Source organism: Sorex fumeus, unplaced genomic scaffold, assembly GCF_029834395.1.
Source record: "Sorex fumeus unplaced genomic scaffold, SorFum_2.1 ptg000034l, whole genome shotgun sequence".
Lineage (NCBI taxonomy): Eukaryota > Metazoa > Chordata > Mammalia > Eulipotyphla > Soricidae > Sorex > Sorex fumeus.
In genome coordinates this window covers 43,463,201-43,484,652 of record NW_026606091.1, presented here as the reverse complement: position 1 = coordinate 43,484,652, position 21,452 = coordinate 43,463,201, and positions in this window count along the sequence as shown.

Below are 21,452 nucleotides of genomic sequence, written 5' to 3'. Positions count from 1 at the left end.
ATTTGTCAGATTCCTGCTTTCATGCTCATGCTTGTTACTGAACATTATTGCTTCTGAAGGTCCAGATCACACCTGAAACTGGCCTGACCACCCAGCATGAAATTTTTACCTGGGATTCAAGAGATGAAAGAAGCCCTCTTTCAGAGTTCCCTGCCGATTTCTGCGTGGTTTTGGGGTGAGAGATTGGGAAGCAGTGGTGAACAAGCTGTGTTCTGTTTTCATTCCCCTCAATGACTAGTTCTTTCTTTCATCCTAAGGTGCCCAGATGAGAATCTTTAGAGATGGCCTCAGATCCGATTATTTATATGCTGTTTTCTGGGTGAACCTAGGGACGAGCTCATTCTTACAAAGACTCCTGGTAGCCATGTCTTCCAATCTTCTCGGATCTCTGGAATGGCAGCTGATAAGTGAGAACTTAATATGCAAGTGGAGATCATTTTGATCCTGGACCCTGATTGCCCTTAAAAATAGGAAACAGCTCTCTGGGGCTTGCGCCTGCAGCCTGGCTTATCCTTCTCCCCTCAGGCAGCTCCTGTGGAAGGAGGACTTGAGCCCCACCAGGATGCAGAACTGCTGATAGTTACTCCGCAGACCTCCCTGACAGTTCAAGGGCTCCAACAGTAGGGGTGCACAGTGTGCTACGGGAATTCTCCCAACAGCTTTCATCCTAAGCCATGTGTGTTCTTGGAGTATTCAGTGGAAGGAGCAAGGTAATTGCAGTGAAACCCAGAGCATTTGGGAAATGGGAATCCTTTATCTTCGGAAACACAGATGAGGACCTGTGGGGCTGAGAAAAGAAGAGTTGATGGTTTCCTGTCCCGTCCAGCCTTCTCTGTCCTACTGGGCAGCTTCTGACTTTTATACTCTACAGATAGGGAGTTCTCTGCTTCATTTGTTAATTTGTTTATTGCTCATCCTGTCTTTCCTCTTCTGTCCCCTGTCATGTCCCATCCCATCCCATTCCGTCCCATCCTGAAGTAGCCCAATGCTTGGGAAGATCCCATTCACTTCAGTGAATTCCAGGAAATTTGTTATGAGTATCCACTGTGTGTCAGAAACTGGGGCAATCACTAGGGACATGGCAGTGAACCTCCAAGATAATCTTCCCCTTGGTATCTAAAATTCAACCCTTCTATTTATTCCTCTCCGTGGTTTTTCTAATATTTTTATATCTAATATCCTGACCATTCCCACATACTATCCAGCTCCCTGTCTCACTGTTCAAGGCAGAGAAAAGGGTCAGAAGCATCAAAAAGGATCATGTCTACAAGCAGAAATATTCTCTGAATCCTGTGCTCTAGTGTTCCGCTATCATTCCTCTTTGCTCCTATCTTCCTGAAACTGGCTTCTAGAAGAAACACACCTGGGTGGCCTGTGATAGAAGAGACAGTATTGGACTTCACAGTTCAGTACAACATAAGGCAGTACCTTTGCCAGGCAGGCAGAGCTGAGAATGCAGACCTCAATACTGATTAAAGTTGGAGCCGAATTTGAGGTGCATATAAAAATATTCAGAAAGAAACATCTTCACTGTCCCATTATTCTGACACCCCAACATTCCCACCTCCTTTGAGAACTTTTATAATTGATTTAATAGTAGTGGTTAGTCTCCTGGAGCGATAGCACAGCAGGTAGGGCTTCTGCCTTGCACGCAGTCAACATGGTCGACCGGAGTTCGATTCCTCCGCCCCTCTCGGAGAGCCCAGCAAGCTACCGAGAGTATTCGATATGCCAAACACAGTAACAACAAAGTCTCCAATGGAGACGTTACTGGGCCTGCTCGAGCAAATCGATGATCAACGGGAGGGCCTTTACTTTACTTACTTAGTCTCCTAGAATCTTTTTGAGAATGCTCTCAGTTCCTACTGGGAATCTCTCCCTAGATCAGGAACACAGAGTTATATATTGATTTGTGTTAGGTCCCCATCTCTGCAGTGTTCCTCCCTTTGGTTTGACCTCTCAGCTGTTCTGATTTGTCTTCCTGACAAACACACTCTGTGTGCATCCAGGGCTAGAGATGTGGGGTGGGGCGAGGAGTGACAGCTACTCCATCTTCATGTCGAGCAATTCTTCACCACTTAGATGTGCCCATTCTTCCTGGCTGCAGCTACACTAAGGGTTCTCGGGGTGATTGGGTCACGTCGGGACCTCCTGTCTCTGGAGAACAAAGTGGGTGTTTTTGGTTTTGTCCCTTTTCTCTGCCTTGAGAAGGGAGACAGAGTTGGATGGTATGTGGGGGATGGTCTGGAGGGACGGCAAGACTCCAAGTTTAATACTGCCCAAACATTCATACTCAGCTCAGAGTAGTTTCTCAGTCACTCTGCTCAACAAATGCCCAAATCACCAAATATTAAGTAACTATTGTGGATCCTCGATTTGCTCGAGCGGGCCCAGTAACGTCTCCATTGGAGACTTTGTTGTTACTGTGTCTGGCATATCGAATACTCTCGGTAGCTTGCCGGGCTCTCCGAGAGGAGCAGAGGACTCGAACTCGGGTCGGCCATGTTGGCCACGTGTAAGGCGAACGCCCTACCCGCTGTGCTACCCGCTGGGCCCGCTCGAGCAAATCGACGATTGTGGATCCTGGGGAAGTTGGGCCCCCCTCTTACTCTCTGTTCACGGAAAGGAAGATGAAGAATAGTTTTTGGCAAATAACCATTCATAACCTCAGGAAGTCCTCAGAGCAACCCTACTATGAAGCAGGTCTCCATTTTTCCTAGGAGGAACTGAAGGTTCTAACTCCTCACTTACCCACATATATAACACTGGCCAGTGGATGGTAGGATTTAGAGCAATATTTCAGCCAATCTGGAATGGCTCCAATTAGTTGGTTATCTTTCTGTAGCACTGGCTTGCTACTCAAGAGGGTTGTGGTGAGAGTTGACTTAAATTTATGCACTAGGCTCACAACCTATATCCTCAGTTCAAAGAATATATTCATTTTATAGAAGCCTGTCCTATTACTATAGGAGACAAGCAGAATATTTGAATGTGCCCGGGGACATGTACTTCCCATTGAATAATCTGAGGATGCTCTTGCATTTCTTCCTTGCGTTTCTCAACTCAGAGGGATTTGAAAATCAAAGAGTTCTAAAAACAAGTTAGGCACATATTGGACCAGTACCAGTGTGGTCTCAGACCTCTGTGCTGAGATTGCTGGACTCTTCTGGAAGGATTCATCATCACATCCTGAGTGTGGCCTTCAGGAACCAGAAAGACTCAGGTTCAAATGCTTACAGGTCCCTCAGTTTTCTCTTCTGAAAAAAAAGAGGTTAAGAGGTCAAATTTATAAATGCACACTAGATATACAGTTATAGAACTGAAGATGGAAAGTTTTTTAGATGTCTATGTGTTAAATGATTTTGAGTTCATCTTTATATAGTATATTTTTACAGCATAAGAAACACTTATGAATCTAATATCTTATTTCATTTTTATAATAATACTAGAAGGAGCTATTACTGCTAATCGTTATTATCAGTGTTTTTGTAGTTACATGGAAAAATAAAATGATTTTATGAGCCAAAAGAGTTCATTGAGTCATTTCCTACTTTCCTTGTAGCACAGAAAATGGAGGTAGTAAAGAGTGGTTAGACCTTATAGTGATTTTTACATACCTTGAGTAAGTTGTCATTCCATGCCTTGGTTTGGCTCTTCTGTTAGATGAGGATAATTCCTTCCTGATATTACAAGAATAAATTAAGTTAATACTCTAAAGCATTTGGAATAGTCAAAGTGTGAGTGGTCAAGCCTAGTTTGGAAGTATACTTACTTAGCCATTGAACACAGAATTCACACTTAAGTCAGATCTGATACCACGTACCATGCACTTCTTGCTGCCTGAGACCATTCACTCATCTATATGTGATCCAAATGATGAAATCAAGAGAGTCTTACTGTCTTTCTGCCCCTTCCTATTTCTCAACTCCCCCTCTTTATTTGATTTTCATATGTGATGGAATCCCAAAAGTTAAGTCACTAAGTCTTAACCAAGTTTGTGAAAAATGGGAATTTTCATATAGGGCTCCTGATTTGCCCATTGTTACCTTCTCAGTAACAATTAAGAAAGGAATTGTGCACATACACACACATACACATAAAGAGAAAGAGACAGGAGAGAGAGGGAGAGAGAGAAAGAGAGAGACCAAAACAGAGAGAGAAAGAGGGAGAAAGAGAAGGAGAGGGAGAGAGTGAAGGAGAGGGAGAGGGAGAGAGGGAGAGGAGGAGGAGGAGGAGGAAGAGGAGGAGGAGGAGGAGGAAGAGGAGGAGGAGGAGGAGGAAGAGACAGACAGAGAGAGAGATAGAGAGAGAGAGAACAGCCTAACTTGAATTTCATTCTTGCCCCTAACTAACACTCATAACTCTGGTGATCAGTAATTCATTCTAACAGTTCTGATTTCTCCAAGTGCAGCTCAACATATATTAATAGTGGCAAGTAGACGGAGCCTGGAGTCTCCGTGGGAGAAGCACTTCTTTAGAAGTTCTGCATGACTGAGTTTCTGCATATGCTGCTCCTGATCAGTGCCTGGAATTCAGGATCACATTGGTTCAGTTCCACAACCTCAGTTCGAGAAGATGGTCTCAGTAGTTCCCTGGAGGGTGTGCTGAGGAGGGATAGCTGATGCGTTGGAATTCCCAAATAAAAACAAACAAACAAAACCTATCATCACGTTGGTGTGCAGTTATTTCCTCTCAAGTGTTGGATTTCCCGGAGCCTGTCTCCTCCTGCTGTAACATGCAGCATCCGCACGAGTGGAAATAGCAAGTACTGAGGGAAATTGCTTGGATAAGCTTTGGGAAATAGTCTTGACATTCTAGGTGGCCCCTTATGTTTAACCTTAGATTTTTTTTTTCGGTAGACCTTTCATGATGTCTTTCCAAGCATCTTGTGTTTCAGCCAAAGAGAATTGCTCACCTTGTCTCTGTGCTGGTGGCCTCCATGTATTTATTCCAACAGGTCTGCCTCCCTGGAATACCTTACCATTTCATCTCTACTAGCCCGAGTTGGTCTGATTTTCAAATTGAAACTTGTAATACAGTTTTCTAAAGTTCTGTCTTTTCTCCAGGAGTACTCTGCTGTTTCTGGACCCTTTCATTTGTGTATCATTACTCATTTCACAAATATTTGAGTTCCTTCCATTATGTTGGTACTACCCTAGGTATTTTGGCTACCTCATTTAACAAATAAAGATACTTGACTTTGAAGACCTTATCTTTTGGTATATCCTTCAGTTTATTGCTACTTCTGGGCATATCTAGTCCTCTTGTCAGACATTATGCCACTGATGGTCAGATTGATGTCATATCTGATACCTCTTTGTATTCTTTCTGTGGCATCTTATTGCTTTTGGTATGAGGAAATAAGTGCTAAGGATTACCTACTAGATCTTCAGTTCATATTGTTTTCTTTTTTGTGTTCTCTATTACAGCTTTCTTTTAGTCTCTTACTTTTCATGCCATAGTGCCTTTGCACATGCTTTCATTTCTAAAGATAAAATGCTCTCCTCTCATCTTTTCATGTAGTTACTTTCAAATATCAGCAAAGGTATTATTCCCAAGGAAAACTTTCTTGGTTACCATAAGGTAAGTGTTTTGAAATTTTATAACATCATAGCAGTTATATTGGCTAACTCAATAGTCAATTTACTTGTATCTTGTGGTAGATTCATGAACATCTGTATCCCCTTCCACATGGCAAGTTACTCAAGGGCAGAAATGGTGCCATTTTTGTTTACTGTGTACAGTCTTATTACGTGGCTGGAGATCAGTAAACGTGTGTTGATTGAACCAATTGGTGGATATTCCCTAGCTATTGTATGTAGAAAACTGTAACTATCCACAGTGGATTCAGCGTCAAGCATTCTGTCCCTACCTTGAAATTTTGGCCATACATCCTAAATTTGACTTTCAGAAAACATAGCTACTCTGACTAAAACACTACAGAAAGTGCTCTGTATCTGTGATAGCAAATTGAATAAATAATTCAAAGTTTGGTAGTTTAGGAAGGAAGGTATAGGTCAGAATCACCTATTAGAGGAAATTTTGTGCTAGTCCAAACTGATATAGCATGTGTACACTGATAAGAATGCTTTAGGAAAAGTCATCAGAAGAGGTTTTGTCTACCTAAGGTCTATTGACGTTTTGTTAACAGGGAACAGGGATAAGGTGTTATTCCATGAATTTGCTACTGGAGACTACATTTTTATCCGCGGAACTTTCAGTCAATGGGGACAAGGAATTAAAGTGGAAAACAAAATTTTTGTTCATGTGAACGAAGAAAATAGTATTATGTAGTAATTATTCATTTGCTATTTGTTTTTTTCTTTATAAAAATTCTGTATTTAAAGAAATATTTGTGTATATATTCATTTATTTTGGTTTTTTTGATCATACCTGGTGTTTCTTAGGAGCTGTTCCTGGCTTGGTGTCAGGGATTACTCCCGGTGGTGCTTGGGAACCATATGTGGCACCAGGAATTAAACAGAGGTAGGCTTTATTCAGACATGTGCCTTGGGTTAGCCACACCCTACTGTGCATAGGGCTTACCCATGGGGGACAGTATACAGTGCTGGAGATTGAACTAGGATCAGTGTAAGGCAAGTACCTTGACCTCTATGTTATTTCTCCAACCCTATATTTTTTATATTTCATATAAAATAAAATTTATAAATTTTAAAATTTAAGTAGCGTTGGTTTTTAGGTCTGTATTTTAGGTATACAATTTTCATACCCCTTGTATGTCACCACACACTGTATCTACCACCAAAGTACTAGTATCCCTCCTCCACAGACATCTATAGAACCCTTCCCCACTTCTGTCTCTCCCCTCCTTCCCACCTGTACCCTCAGTTTTACCATCAGAGTCCAAGAATTTCAGTTTGGTTTTGTCCGTTCCCTTGCTATGCTTTCCATATTACCTATTCAGGTGTGAGATCATTTCATATTTGTCTTCCTTCTTTTGAAGTATTTCACTGAGCATACCCCTCCCCAGTTTCATCTATATTGTTGACTATAAGAGTGTGATATAGTAGTAACAATGTACTCCTAAAACATAAAAACATTTGTACTCTTGCAAACTAATTTTAAATCACTTAATTAGTAATTAAGAAATTTATTTTTTAAAAAGAGTCCATTTTTTGGCAATACTACCAAAAGCATTGTATAAATTCAATGCAATCCCTATAAGGATACCCATGACATTCTTCAAAGAAATGGAGCAAACACTCCTGAAATTTATATGGAACAATAAGCCCCCACGAATAGCTAAAGCAATTCTTGGGAAAAAGAAAATGGGAGGAATCAACCTCCCTAACTTCAAACTCTACTACAAAGCAGTAATAATTAAAACAGCGTGGTACTGGAACAAAAGCAGAACTGCAGACCAATGGAACAGGGTTGAATACACTGACATCCCCCCTCAATCATATGATCATCTAATCTTTGATAAAGGTGCAAGAAATGTGAAGTGCAGTAAGGAAAGCCTGTTTAACAAATTATGCTGGCATCACTGGACGGCTACATGCAAAAAAATGGGCTCAGAACTCTGCCTAACACCATGTACAAAAATAAGATCAAAATGGATTAAAGACCTCAACATCAGACCAGAAACCATAAGGTACATTGAAGACAAAGTTGGCAAAACCCTCCATGACATTGAGGCTAATGGTACTTTCAAAGATGCCACACCGCTGGCCGAGCAAGTGAAAACAGAGATAGATAAATGGGACTATCTTAAACTAAGAAGCTTCTGCACCTCCAAAGAAACAGTGACCAAAATACAAAGACAGTCTACAGAATGGGAAAGGATATTCACCGAATACACATCTGACAAGGGGTTGATAACAAGGATATACAAAATACTGGTGGAACTCCACAGGAAGAAAACATCCAACCCCATCAAAAAATGGGGCAATGAAATGAACAGAAACTTTCTCAAAGAAGAAATCCGAATGGCAAAAAAGCACATGAGAAAATGCTCTACATCATTAATCATCAGGGAGATGCAGATCAAAACCACAATGAGATACCATCTCACACCGCAGAGACTGGCCCACATTCAAAAGAACAAAAGCAACCGATGCTGGCGCGGATGTGGCGAGAAAGGGACACTCCTTCACTGTTGGTGGGAATGCCGACTAGTTCAGCCCTTTTGGAAAACAGTATGGACGTTTCTCAAAAAATTAGAAATTGAGCTCCCATTTGACCCAGCGATACCACTCCTGGGAATATACCCCAGAGAGGCAAAAATGTGTAGTCGAAGTGACATCTGCACTTGTTTGTTCATTGCAGCACTCTTTACAATAGCCAGAAACTGGAAGAAACCTGAGTGCCCAAGAACAGATGACTGGCTAAAGAAACTCTGGTACATCTACACAATGGAGTACTATGTAGCTCTTAGAAAAGATGAAGTCATGAAATTTACATACAAGTGGTACAATATGGAAAGTATCATGCTAAGCGAAATGAGTCAGAAAGAGAGGGATAGACATAGAAAAATTGCATTCATCTGGGGGATATAAAGCAACAAAATATGAGATCAATACCTAAGAATAGCTGAGATCAACACCAGGAGGATTACTCCATAGCTTAGAGGAACATGATTGCCACTCAATGCCTCTTTTGCAGACCACAACACCCAAAAGGAGAGAGAGAACAAAGGGGAATGCCCTGCCACAGAGGCAGGGTGGGAGGGGGGATGGGGGGAAATGGGCACTGGTGGAGGGATGGGTATTTGATCATTGTATGACAGAAACTCAAGCACAAAGATTTGTAAATCTACAACTGTACCTCATGGTGCTTCACTAATAAAAAAAAATGTAAAAAAAAAGAGTCCATTTTTATTATAGTGAAATGGTATTTCATTTATACTATATCCATTGGCATACCACATATACTTTATCTGTTCATCTGTTGTTCAGTACTTGGACTGTTTTCAAATTTTGGCTATTAGTAAATAGTGCTTCAATGAACATAGGCATACTCATGTATTTTTCAAATTGGTACTTTATATTCTTTGGACAGATACCTAAAGGTTGGATCATATGGTAACTCTATTTTAAATTTTTTGGTGAATTCTCTGGTTTCCTTAGAGGCTGGACAAATAGTGTGTGAGAAATAATTTTTCTCCAAGTCCCTACTAATACTTATTGCTTCTTACCTCTTGGTTATAAGCCACTCTCACAAATATTTTTTTGATTTGCATTTCCCTAGTAAATGATTGTCCTTTTTTATGTGTCTATTTTCAAGCTCTGTATCTTCTTTGGTGAGATGTCTGTTCATCTCACCTTTCTCTCTCTCTCTCTCTCTCTCTCTTTCTCTCTCTCTCTCTCTTTCTCTCTCTTATTCTCACTCTCTCTCTGGATGGGGTTGTTTGTTTTATTATTGTTGAGTTTTGTGGCTTACTTAAACTTGCCTGTTTAAACATGATTTACCATTCCAATCTCCTAGCTCTTATATCCTCTGCTCTCATAATTTGTCTCCTAATATCTTTCTCAGACTCTCCTTAATATGGCAAACACTAGGTCTCACAGTCTGGTTCCTGGAATTTCAGTTGGCATGTCCCTTGACTTCAGTAAACTCACAGATTTAAAACTCATTGCTTTTAGCCTTTGTGCCTCAGGACTCATCCAAGCTCCTGTTACAAGAGGTGAATCAGACACTCAAATATGCAATGCCATTTCAGTCTCTATACTTGTTTTCCATTTTTTCTTTCTTTCCTTCTTTCATTCCTTCTTTCGTTCCTTCTTTCTTTCCTTCTCTTTCCTCCCTCCCTCCCTCCCTCCCTCCCTCCCTCCCTCCCTCCCTCCCCCCTCTCTCTTTCTTTCTTTCTTTCTTTCTTTCTTTCTTTCTTTCTTTCTTTCTTTCTTTCTTTCTTCCTTTTTAAAAAAATACCATTTACCTGAAATCCTTTTCTTCCTTCTTAATCTGGAACACCTCTATTTGCTTTTTTAAGAATTAGATCAAGTCCCATATTTTCTTGAAAGTTCTCGTTTTGGCTGATGATGGTTTTGGGCTGATGTTGAGAGTTATTTTGATATTCCATCAGACTCTCTTATAACTGAGGTTTACTTGACTGTATTCCCAAGCAAGTTTTGTTGTCTCAGGAGAAAGGACTGTGCCTTGACTTCTTCTGTGTTCTTTCTCATTCACAGAATGTGACTCCAACCAAATACTAAATGAGTGGAGAAAAAATAATGACAAGAATATTTAGGAGTTTAGTCTGGATAAGGCTATTATGATCACCGGAGAAGCTATAGTTATCCACCACCCTCATTAAAATACAGTTCTGCGACATCTCATACCTCACACCACTCATATTCCAAGAGTAGCACACCACATTTGATGGGGTTTAAAATAGAAGGCAACCAACTTTAGAGGGAAATATATTTTTATAGATATGTACAAGACTCAATCTTATAGAAGAGCTTAATGGCCCCTGGGTGCAATACAAGAATCTTCACACACTTTCCTCTAAGGAAACTTTTTTTGGAGCAATTTTCAGTGGTTTATTCATAACAAATAATACAAAAATAAATTATTTTGGTTCTGTTTTGGGGCAGGGGTTGGGGTTCGGGATGGAAACATCTGAAATATGGTGGTGGGACAGAGTGATGGTGGTGAGATTGGTGTTTGAATATTAAATGTAACCAAATATTGTGAACCACTTTATAAAGATAGAATAAAATTTAAAATAAACAAAATACAGCACTGTAGTGTTTAATTTTGAGAAACTGGACCCAATGAAGCATGTCAGGATGATTTACCCTGACAATAGTATCCAGAGTCATGAAGCAGTAGTCACTCTCCTCACCCCATTCAGGCAATTGCAGACCATCAACACTAACCCGTCCCGAGACCAGTATAAAGATGTAAAGTTCAACATAGCCTGTCAGTTTTCTCAAGCCTTAAGCTGTATCTTTTTTTTAAAAATATTTTTGAATAGTTGGAAAAATTGCTTTTCTTTCCTTTCACAGTCTACACAGGCCACTGTTTATAATTTGGCAAGTCTCATTGAGGAGATAGACACATACTCTAGGTTCTCTCCCAGTCAGGTGTGGGCACTGCAAGTTTGTGTGATGTCAGTAGGGCTGCTTGCAGAGAGGAGTTTGTTTTTTCTCTGTGGGCACAAGCCAGAATATGAGCATGTTCAGAGAAACTGTCTTCCTTTTTGAACCCAGCTGAACTGGAGAATGGAACTCTTGAGTACTCCTGTTGCTTTCTCAGAAAAGCAGGGTCTAAATTCCGTATTTCTTTCCTGATTGATCTTATTTGAATGTTGGTCAGACCACGGGGAAAAGGCAAATTTGCTTTCCTGCTTGCCAGCAGGCTTTAGCTTGAGTTTAATAGGCCAAAGCAAACTTCCATAGGGAAAGGTCTTTAGTAGAACAGAATTTAGTTATGCAAATGATCTTGGTGTCTTCTCCTGTATAATCCTTATCATGCAATGTTGTTTAAGTATTCCCCTGCCTCTCTGCACACCCCCTCACCCAACCCCCTTCCTGCCATTGAAAAAAAAATGTCAGATAGTTACTATCTTGAGTTACCTGGCATGTAAGTGTTGAGTTGGTGAAATAGGAATGCCTTCCCCCCGCATCCCACAGCCTCCAGTATAAAACACGTAGCACTGTAGCACTGTCCTCCCATTGTTCATCGATTTGCTCAAGCGGGTACCAGTAACATCTCCATTGTGAGACTTGTTGTTACTATTTTTTGGCATATCAAATTGTCAGGAGTAGGGCTGGAGCGATAGCACAGTGGTAGAGCGTTTGCCTTGCACGCAGCCAACATGGCCGACCCGAGTTCGATTCCCCCACCCCTCTTGGAGAGCCCGGCAAGCTACCGAGAGTATCTCGCCCGCACGGCAGAAACTGGCAAGCCACCCGTGATGTATTCGGTATGCCAGACACAGTAACAACAAAGTCTCCAATGGAGACATTACTGGGCCCGCTCGAGCTCGAGCAAAACTTGCCAGGCTCTGCTGTGCGGGTGGGGTACTCTTGGTAGCTTTCCAGGCTCTCCAAGAGGGGCAGAGGAACCAAACCCAGGTCGCTAGCCGTGTGCAAGGCAAATGCCTACCAGCTGTGCTATTGCTCCAGCCCAGTATAAAACATATATGAAGTAATTTCTTCACAGGGATGTGAATGTGTCAGCGCCATTTGGGGTTTAGCAGTTAGAGGGACGCTATGAGGGGCCAGCGCCTGGCAAGGGACCCAGGAGAGGTGGCCAAAGGCTGCAGGATCTGGTCCCAGGGCCTCCCTTTGTGTGAGTGCGCAGGCTTTCAGGCTTGGGGAAGGTGCAGGTCTGGGTCTGCCATGCATGCACCTGAGTTAGAGGTTGGAGGGATGGGATTTGATCCTGCATAATCCTGGGAAAGTGACTTAAGGTTTCTGTGCCCTGATCTCCTTCTTGGTTAAAATTTGGAGATGTCATTTACCTTAGAGGAAATGATATTGGTGAAATGTCTGACTCTAAGGGCAGTTTCTTTTATAATGCTCCAGGTCCTGGGGTAAATGACACTGACTTTGTAGCCCTTCTTACCTCTGTCGCCACTCCCGGCATACCATATCTCCATGAAAAGAATCTGGAGAGCCCATCTAGGTCAACCCCAGCCCCGAAAATGAGAACTGGATGAGATGCTAGGTGTTAACTCTACAAAGGCTTACATTTATTTATTTATTTTTAATTTTTATTATTGAAACGCCATGAGGTACAGTTGTAGACTTACAAGTTTTTGTGCTTGGGTTTCAGTTATACAATGATCAAGTACCCATCCCTCCAACAGGGTCCGTTCTCCACCACCAGTGATCCTAGTATCCCTCCCACAACCCTATCCCACCCTGCTTCCGTGGCAGGGCATTCCCTTGTGTTCTCTCTCTTTCCTTTTGGGTGCTGAGGTTTGCAAAGGAGGCATTGAGTGGCAATCATGTTCAGTCTATTGTCTACTTTCAGCATGCACCTCCCATCCAGGGAGGATCCTCCCAACATCCTTTACTTGGTGTTCCCTTCTCTATCTGAGCTGCCTTTTCCCCAAGCATGTGCGGCTGGCCTTCAAGCCATGGAGTAACTTATCTCGACTATTCTTGGATGTTAGTCTCCTATTTTGTTACTTCATATTCCGCAGATGAATGCAATCTATCTATGTCTGTCCCTCTCTTTCTGACTCATTTCACTTAGCGTGATACTTTCCATGTAGTACCACTTGTATGTAAATTTTATGACTTCATCTTTTCTAACAGCTGCATTGTACTCCATTGTATAGATGTACCAGAGTTTCTTTAACCAGTCATCTGTTCTCGGGCACTCAGGTTTTTTTTTTCCCAGATTTTGGCTATTGTGAACAGTGCAGCAATGAACATAGAAGTGCAGATGTCACTTTGACTGTACTTTTTTGCCTCTCTGTAATATATTCCCAGGAGTGGTATTGCTGGATCAAATGGGAGTTCAATTTCTAATTTTTTGAGAATCGTCCATATTGTTTTCCAAAAGGGCTGGCATTCCCACCAGCAGCGAAGGAGGGTCCCTTTCTCGCCATATCCATGCCAACACTGGTTACTTTTGTTCTTTTGTATGTGGGCCAGTCTCAGTAGTGTGAGATGTTATCTCATTGTTGTTTTGATCTACATCTCCCTGATGATTAGTGATGTAGAGCATTTTCTCATGTGCCTTTTTGCCATTCGGATTTCTTCTTTGAGAAAATTTCTGTTCTTTTCATCGCCCCATTTTTTGATGGAGTTGGATGCTTTCTTCTTGTGGAGTTCAACCAGTGCTTTATATATCCTTGATATCAACCCTTTATCAAATGGGTATTGGGTGAATATCCTTTCCCATTCTGTAGATTGTCTTTGTATTTTGGTCACTGTTTCTTTTGAGGTGCAGAAGCTTCGTAGTTTAAGATAGTCCCATTTGTCTATCTCTGTTTTCACTTGTTGGCCAGTGGTGTGTCATCTTTGAAGATACTGTTAGCTTCAATGTCGTGGAGGGATTTTGCCAACCTTGTCTTCAATGTACCTTATGGATTCATGTCTGATGTTGAGGTTTTTAATCCATTTTGATCTTACTTTTGTACATGGTGTTAGGTAGAGATCTGAGCCCGTTTTTTGCATGTAGCCATCCATTTTTGAAAGACTTACATTTAAAGTGAGTCCTTACACTGAATGTTTAATGCCCAAAGTGTTGATTGATAACGAGGAACATTAAAAATAATTTGATAGCATTTTTTTGGTATTGACTTGGTGATTTCAAATTTTTCTAAAAACCAAACAGGGAGTGAGGGGTCTGGGGGCTAGTACAGAGGTTGACACCCCCAAAATCAGATGTTTTCCTAAATATTTCCAGGTGTGGGTATGGCCCAGGATGCCCCAGAAGAGTGTGCCAGGGTGTCGTAGGTGGTCCCAGCATCACAGGGTCTGCTTGAAGAATAATACACTTTCATCTTAGCATTTACCCAGTGATCTAGTTGGCCAAGGAATGCAGGGCATAATCCCAGGGCCCCTAAGCACTGCTCAGGTTCTCTGAACATTTACAACAGCAGCACCAATAGCAACAACAATAACCAAAACCTAAAATGGAATAAAAGACAAATATTGAGATTTGGTTTCAGACTCTTCAGACTCATGAAGGTACATTTGTTTGCCAAAGTAATGGGTTTAGGGCAATTCCAATGTTTTATCCCCTTAACGTGAGATTTGAAGGTTGTTTATTATGCATATTCATGGACACCCTTGTCTGCCTATTTCTAGCTATTTCAACCGATCGTGTCTCTGGCCATCTGTGAAAACTATTTTCTTGTGGTATTTTTTCCTTTTATTATAATCTGAAAACATCAAGTACAAAAGGAAGAAAAGTTAGTCTAAGTTATAGAAGTATATTTTTAAAAGTTTCAATATTTTATTGTTTTAAATAGCAGGAGAAACAAGACTATTCCTTTTTCTGCTCAGTTTCAGTCTGAAGAGATCACTTAGGCAGGTCAGCATGAGTTTGCATATTCATAGACTTTCCTATGTTTGTTGTGTATACTATGAGAGCATGAAGCTCTGGACATTTGTGCATGAAATGCTTACATTCCCCTAAGCAAATACAAGAGTGAAAGTAGCAACATATATTTCAGAATCAAAATGCAGTAACTTGAGCAAGTATTTTAACAATGAACATCTAGCATATCTGATTTAACCACAAGAATATTTGCCATCAGTGTACATTAAAGTTGTTAGAGGAGTAGGGCATGGGTAACTTTAACTGCCCTCTTGTCTTTCAAGCATCATGCTATATTTATTCAGACATTGTTACTCTGCAGTTCATATTGCCTTGATTTTGACAGAACCATAAACGTTGTTGGATAAAATCTCTAAGTAAACAATGTATTTGAGTGAATCCAAATTCTAGATATGAAGTATGAGGATAAACGAGGATAAACCTTGAAATCTCCCTCCCTCCCTCTCTCTTTTTAACCCCTCCCTCCCTCCCTCCCTCCCTCCCTCCCTCCCTCCTTTCCTTCCTTCCTTCCTTCCTTCCTTCCTTCCTTCCTTCCTTCCTTCCTTCCTCCATTTCTTCCTTCCTTCTTTCTTTCTTCTTGCCCTCTTCTTTCTCTTTTCTCTTAACCTTTCCTCTTTCTCTTTTTTCTCTTTCTTTTTCCTACTTTCTCATACCTCCCTTTCTCATTTATTTCCCTTTTTTTATTTCTACCCTCCTTTACTCCATCTTTCCTTCCCTCTCTCCCTCTCCCCATTTTTTAAAGTTATTTTGGTGCTTGGACCTAGAAACCCAAGTTGAACTTCTAAGATTTTTCACATGCTAAAATCTGGTTTATAAACTATGATATTTTCATTCCTTTCAGTTTGTAATGATAACCACCCAAAATTTAGAAACAGGCAAATGAGAATTTTGTATACTCTGACAAGTACAGTGGCAATGCAATTCAACAGATTTATAGCTCTGTGTGAAGACTAGGATAGCTTGTAGATTTTTGTCTGGTGAGAAAAGCAAATAAGTACTGTTTGGTGAAAAAGTTAGCCCCAAAGTTTAAGTAGTATAATGACCCTGTTTTGCATGGACAGTTTTGTATCTAATAAAAAAAACTATATTTACCTATATAATACTAGCTTCTTAAATGCTCTTTTTAGTAGTTATAACTTAACCTTACTAGATCATTAACTAATGAATTGAATATTGTCTTTATCACACACTTATTTTGTATTTACTAAAGTCTAAAAATTATAGCTGAATGGTATAACTAATGTTTCATTATTATCTTTTTAATTTTTTAAAAAAAATTTATTAGTGAGACACCATAATCATTATTATCTTTTATAGGAAAACATTTTAGATTATTATATTGGTGGGATGAATAAATTTAGTGATGTTCTCCAGTAGTCTTTAAGGAATCATTGAATTATATAAGGGAACCAAGGTAATTTCTATAAAAATCCTTTGTGGGGCTAGAGACTTAGTACAGCAGGCAATGTGTTTACCTTGCACAAGGCTGACCTGGTTCGATCCCAGCAGCATACTGAGTAGTGCCTGAGCACCCCCAGGAGTGATCCTTGAGCACAGTGCCAAGAATGATCCCTGGACACCACTGAATATGTGCCCAGAATCCCCCCCCAAAAAAACCCTCAAAAAACCCCTTTTGTCTATTGTATTATATCTGATTAGTGCTCAACAAATAAATGTCTTGCCTAATGGAATGACATGCAGAAATGTGATTCACTTTTATCTAGGGCTAGAGCCAGATTTTAGCCAACTTATCCTGGGATGGAGAATGGATGTAAGAGGTGCCATAGTAATTCAGATAGGATGTCTGAATGAATACCTTGTATATTAAACTATATTGAATGCTTTATTTTTGACATGCCAGGGATTTAACTCAGGTCTCATGCATGCAAGGTATGTACTTGGCCATGGAGTCATATCACCAGATTCTAAACTGTATGTTGAAATATATCTAAAGGAAGAAAATGCCAATGAAAACCAGTTGGATGACAGTTTATTTTTTAAAGGGGTTTAGATACATTTGAGAATTCTTTCAAATAAATAGTATTAGAATAAATTCAGGGACAAAATAACAGTCAAAGTTGAAAAATTAAAAATTCTAGGCCTGAACAATAGTACAGTAGATAGTGCATTTGCCTTGCATGCGGCTGACATGGGTTCAATCTTCGGCATCCTATATGGTCCCCTGAGCATCACCAGAAGTAATTTTTGAGATTAGAGCCAGGATTATCTAACTCCTGAGCATTGCTGGATACTACAAACAAAACAAAATAATAACAAACAAGCAAAACAAACAAACAAAACCCCTTGAAAAATTAAAAACGTTCTCTCTATTTAGGACCCATATCTAACAGTGAGAGTCACAGAATTCCAGGGATCTAACTCAGGGCCTCATACTTGGAAAGCATGTGTTCTAGCACTTAAGCTATTTTCTAGTCTCTGTTGTCTTTCTAAAAGGCATTTTTCAACCATGGCCCCTTTATTTTTAAAAAGAAACACTGGTAACTCTCAGGAGTGGTTTATAAAGATTCAGAATTTAGTAGCTCTGTCAAGTCTCAATTATACCAGAATTGCCTAGAGACAGTATTAAAAAAAAAAACCCTCTCGTCATTAATTCAGGATATACAAATCAGAATTTTGGTGATGGTGGCATGTAGTTTTCAGGAATGTAGGTGTGTATGTAATTATGTTTTATGAACCTTAACATCTTTCCAGCAGATATGAATATATCTGTCAGTCTTGGGACCATGATTGTATGGATGGTGTCTGAGGTCTTCTTCCGGCCAGTACCTTAGCTGATTGTGAATAGAAGCCTTTTCCGACCTTCAAGCAGTACTCTGTGTCTTCCAAAATAAGGTAAGATTTCTATATTGAAGCAAATGAACTGACCTATTATGCCAAGTATCCAGTGGTTGCTGAATCTGAATGTCAACTTCCTTACTTTTTTTTTCTTTATTTTACAAATTTATGTTTTTTTACTCTCTGAAGTAAAAAAACTTTACTATGGGAAAAAACCAAGTATATACTTTCTTGTGAGTGTGTGTGTGTGTGTGTGTGTGTGTGTGTGTGTGTGTGTGTTTGGTTTTTGGTCCACAGCTGGCAGTACTTGGGGTTTAGTCCTGGCTTTGTACTCAGGAATTACTCCTGGTGGTGCTCAGGAGACCATAGGGGATGTCAGGGATTGAACCCAGGTTCACTGTGTGCAAGGCAAAAGCCCTATCCTCTGTATTATCTTCCCAACTCAGTAGTCTCCAATGGAGACGTTACTGGGCCCGCTCGAGCACTAATAAAATATTTGGGCTGGAGCGATAGCACAGTGGTAGGGCATTCGCCTTACAAGCGGCCAACACGGCCGACCCGAGTTCGATTCCTCTGCCCCTCTCGGAGAGCCCGGCAAGCTACCAAGAGTATTCGATATGCCAAACACAGTAACAACAAAGTCTCCAATGTAGATGTTACTACAAACTTTAAAAAATGTTTTATATGTTGTAGTAGGAGTGGGAGGTGAGATATCCTAGTGTTTAGAGAGAAGTATATAGAAGGAAATAAACCAAGGGGGAAGAAGAGAATGAGAGAATGGTGTGTAATGGAATAAAAAGCCACCAGGGGTCAGTTATATCCGTGATAGTAGTGAGGGGTATAGCCAAACACAGACTCAACAAATTTGAAAACATGAGATCTAACAGCCGGAGACCTCCAGGACCAGCCACCACCATGCTGAGACCACTCTCCGCACACATGAAGGTACTGGCAGAGGGACAAAGCCACACGGGTTCCGGGGCCGAGACCTCCAAGCCTACTCGATTTGGAGTCGAGCATCTTCCACCCAGATCCTCCAAATTCCAGTAGGCGGGGGTCACACCCACCACCTGGCCCCCTGGCGCTGTGTAATCCCATCAGCGGCCAAGACTCAGAGACTATAAAATCCAGATCCCAGAACCGCGCGGCCGCATTTGCGGCCGCGCGACATCTTATGATCTCATTCCTACTTTGGACAAACTTGCAGGCTATCGAATGTAGCCTGTCCACAGGGCAGAGTCTGGCAAACTCCCCGTGGCGTACCAAATATGCCAAATACCAGTAACAATGATGGGTCTCATTCTCCTAAAGAGCCGTGAATATAATCTCAGGGCTAGGATGAAAGAGACGTTACTGGGGCCTGCTCGAGGCAATCGAGGATTAACAGGATGATGAAATGAAAATGAAATGAGATCTAACAGCAACCACTGAAAACCAAGTTGACAGGCTAGAGTGAGTTTGGGTTTGGGGTGGGGAGAGAATATGGAAACAGTGGTGGAAGGAAGTTGACAATGGTGGTGGGGTTGGTTTTGAAATTATTATTTGCCTAAATCTCAGCTATCAATGACTTTTTAAGTTACGGTTCTTTAATAATTGTTTTAAGTTTTTTAATTGAATTATTATGAATTACACAGTTGCAAGGTTATTTATTATTGAGTTTCAGGCATGCAATGTTCCAACACCAATTCTTTCACTCCTGTCCACATCCCCACTTTCCCTCCTTCCCCCAGTCTATTGTAGGCACTTTTTTGTTTTTCTTTTTTTCCTTTTCCCCTCTGGTTTTAGGCTGTAAACTGTGGTTTACAATACTATTGCTTTAGGATATCATGAGGGGTGAGGTGTAGGATGGATTAGATCAGGGAAGAGGCCACTATGACAACGAATGAGGTGAAGTGCTAAATAAACACGAACTTTCTAGTAGTCACCTTGGGTTTGCAGATCAAAAGCATTTAAAACTGATATATGTTAACTCTGACTTGACCTTTTTCAGCCTGGTCAAAAAATTCTCCAACCATCAGAATTTTGTATACTCATGATACTTTATTTATTCATTCATTTATTTATTTAATTTTATTTTTTGGGGTCACACCCGGCATTGCACAGGGGTTACTGCTGGCTCGTGCACTTAGGAATTACTCCCGGTAGTTCTCAGGGAACCTTATGGGATGCTGGGAATCGAACCCAGGTTGGCCACGTGCAAGGCAAATGCCCTACCTGCTGTGCTATAGCTCCAAGCCCCTCATGATCCTTTATTCTTAAAGTGCTTTTTTTTTCATGGAAGATGGGTGATTATTGTGGCCTCCGAAGCTCAGAAGGGCCCTGAGGGCCTTTTATGGAGATCCTCAGTCAATCAGGACATCAGTTCACTATGAGGTCACTGCTTTGGCCTGTGGGATGAGCTCCCCTGGAGTGCTCCCTGTTGGATGCACCTGGTGATGTTGAGGGACTATATGGTGCTGGGGATCAGACCAGGGCATCCATATCTATGTCATACATCATAACTCCTGTGCTATCTTTCTGGCCCCTTGTCAGTGATTTTTATAGTTTTATGAAAGAAGTTAAATGTCCAAAAAAAGAACAGTGATTCTATCTTAACTTGAAAACTCAGTAGGGTAGAGTTTAATGATGTAGGAATATTTTTGGGGGATGCTCACATTGTTCCAGGCATTTTAAAATTTATATTTTACAAATGTTCTATGATGAACATTTATTAAATTTATGATCATAAATATAAGTTTTGCCTCCTAAAGTCTTTTCCTTTTTTCTATATTTGATTTTTGTAAGCCAAATTTTGAGGGTTAAAAGGGTAATAAATAGAGATTGATGATGGATGGCGTGATAGCCCAGCGGTAGGGCATTTGCCTTGCATGCAGTGGGCCTGGCCAACCTGAGTTCGATTCCTCCGCCCCTCTCGGAGAGCCCGGCAAGCTACCGAGAGTATCTCACCCACACGGCAAAGCCTCACAAGCTATGCGTGACGTATTTGATATGCCAAACACAGTAACAACGAACTCTCACAATGGAGAAATTACTGGGCCCACTTGAGCAAATCGATGAACAATGGGAGGACAGTGCTACAGTGATGTTTGACTAAGAGACCAATCCTGTTAAGAAATTCAGCATCCACCATTTATAGGTCATCTTGCCATCTAGTAAATGCAAGTAGAAATCTTACCATCATTATTTAATTGGTTTGGTTTGCCTGCAATGCTCTAAAAGTTTCGATTTCTTTGTTCACTTTAAATCCAGAAACTTTAAACCCAGATATAAATTGAAATTATCCTCCTTCTCTCTTCTCTTTCAGTCTTCTCACCTGTATAAGTCATTCATTTTTTTTTAACCAAAATGTAACAATATGTACACAAGAGTCATTCACTTTATTTTTGAGGAGAATTCAACCCCCTCAGAGAATCTGTTCAGGCTTCCAATTTCTGAACTGTACCTTCTTGACCACTGTCCAACCCTGAAGACCAGGAACAGAGTTTATCCAGAGAAGTTTGATGGAGAGAGCAAGAGAATGGATGGACAAGGGAATATTATAAAATCCATCATGGAAACTGACCTGAAGAAAAATAAATCAGGAATATGATGGAGATGTTAGGAAGTAATAAATTTGAAAATTAATTGAAAAGTTTTACCTGTGCCAAATCAGAATTGTTGTCATG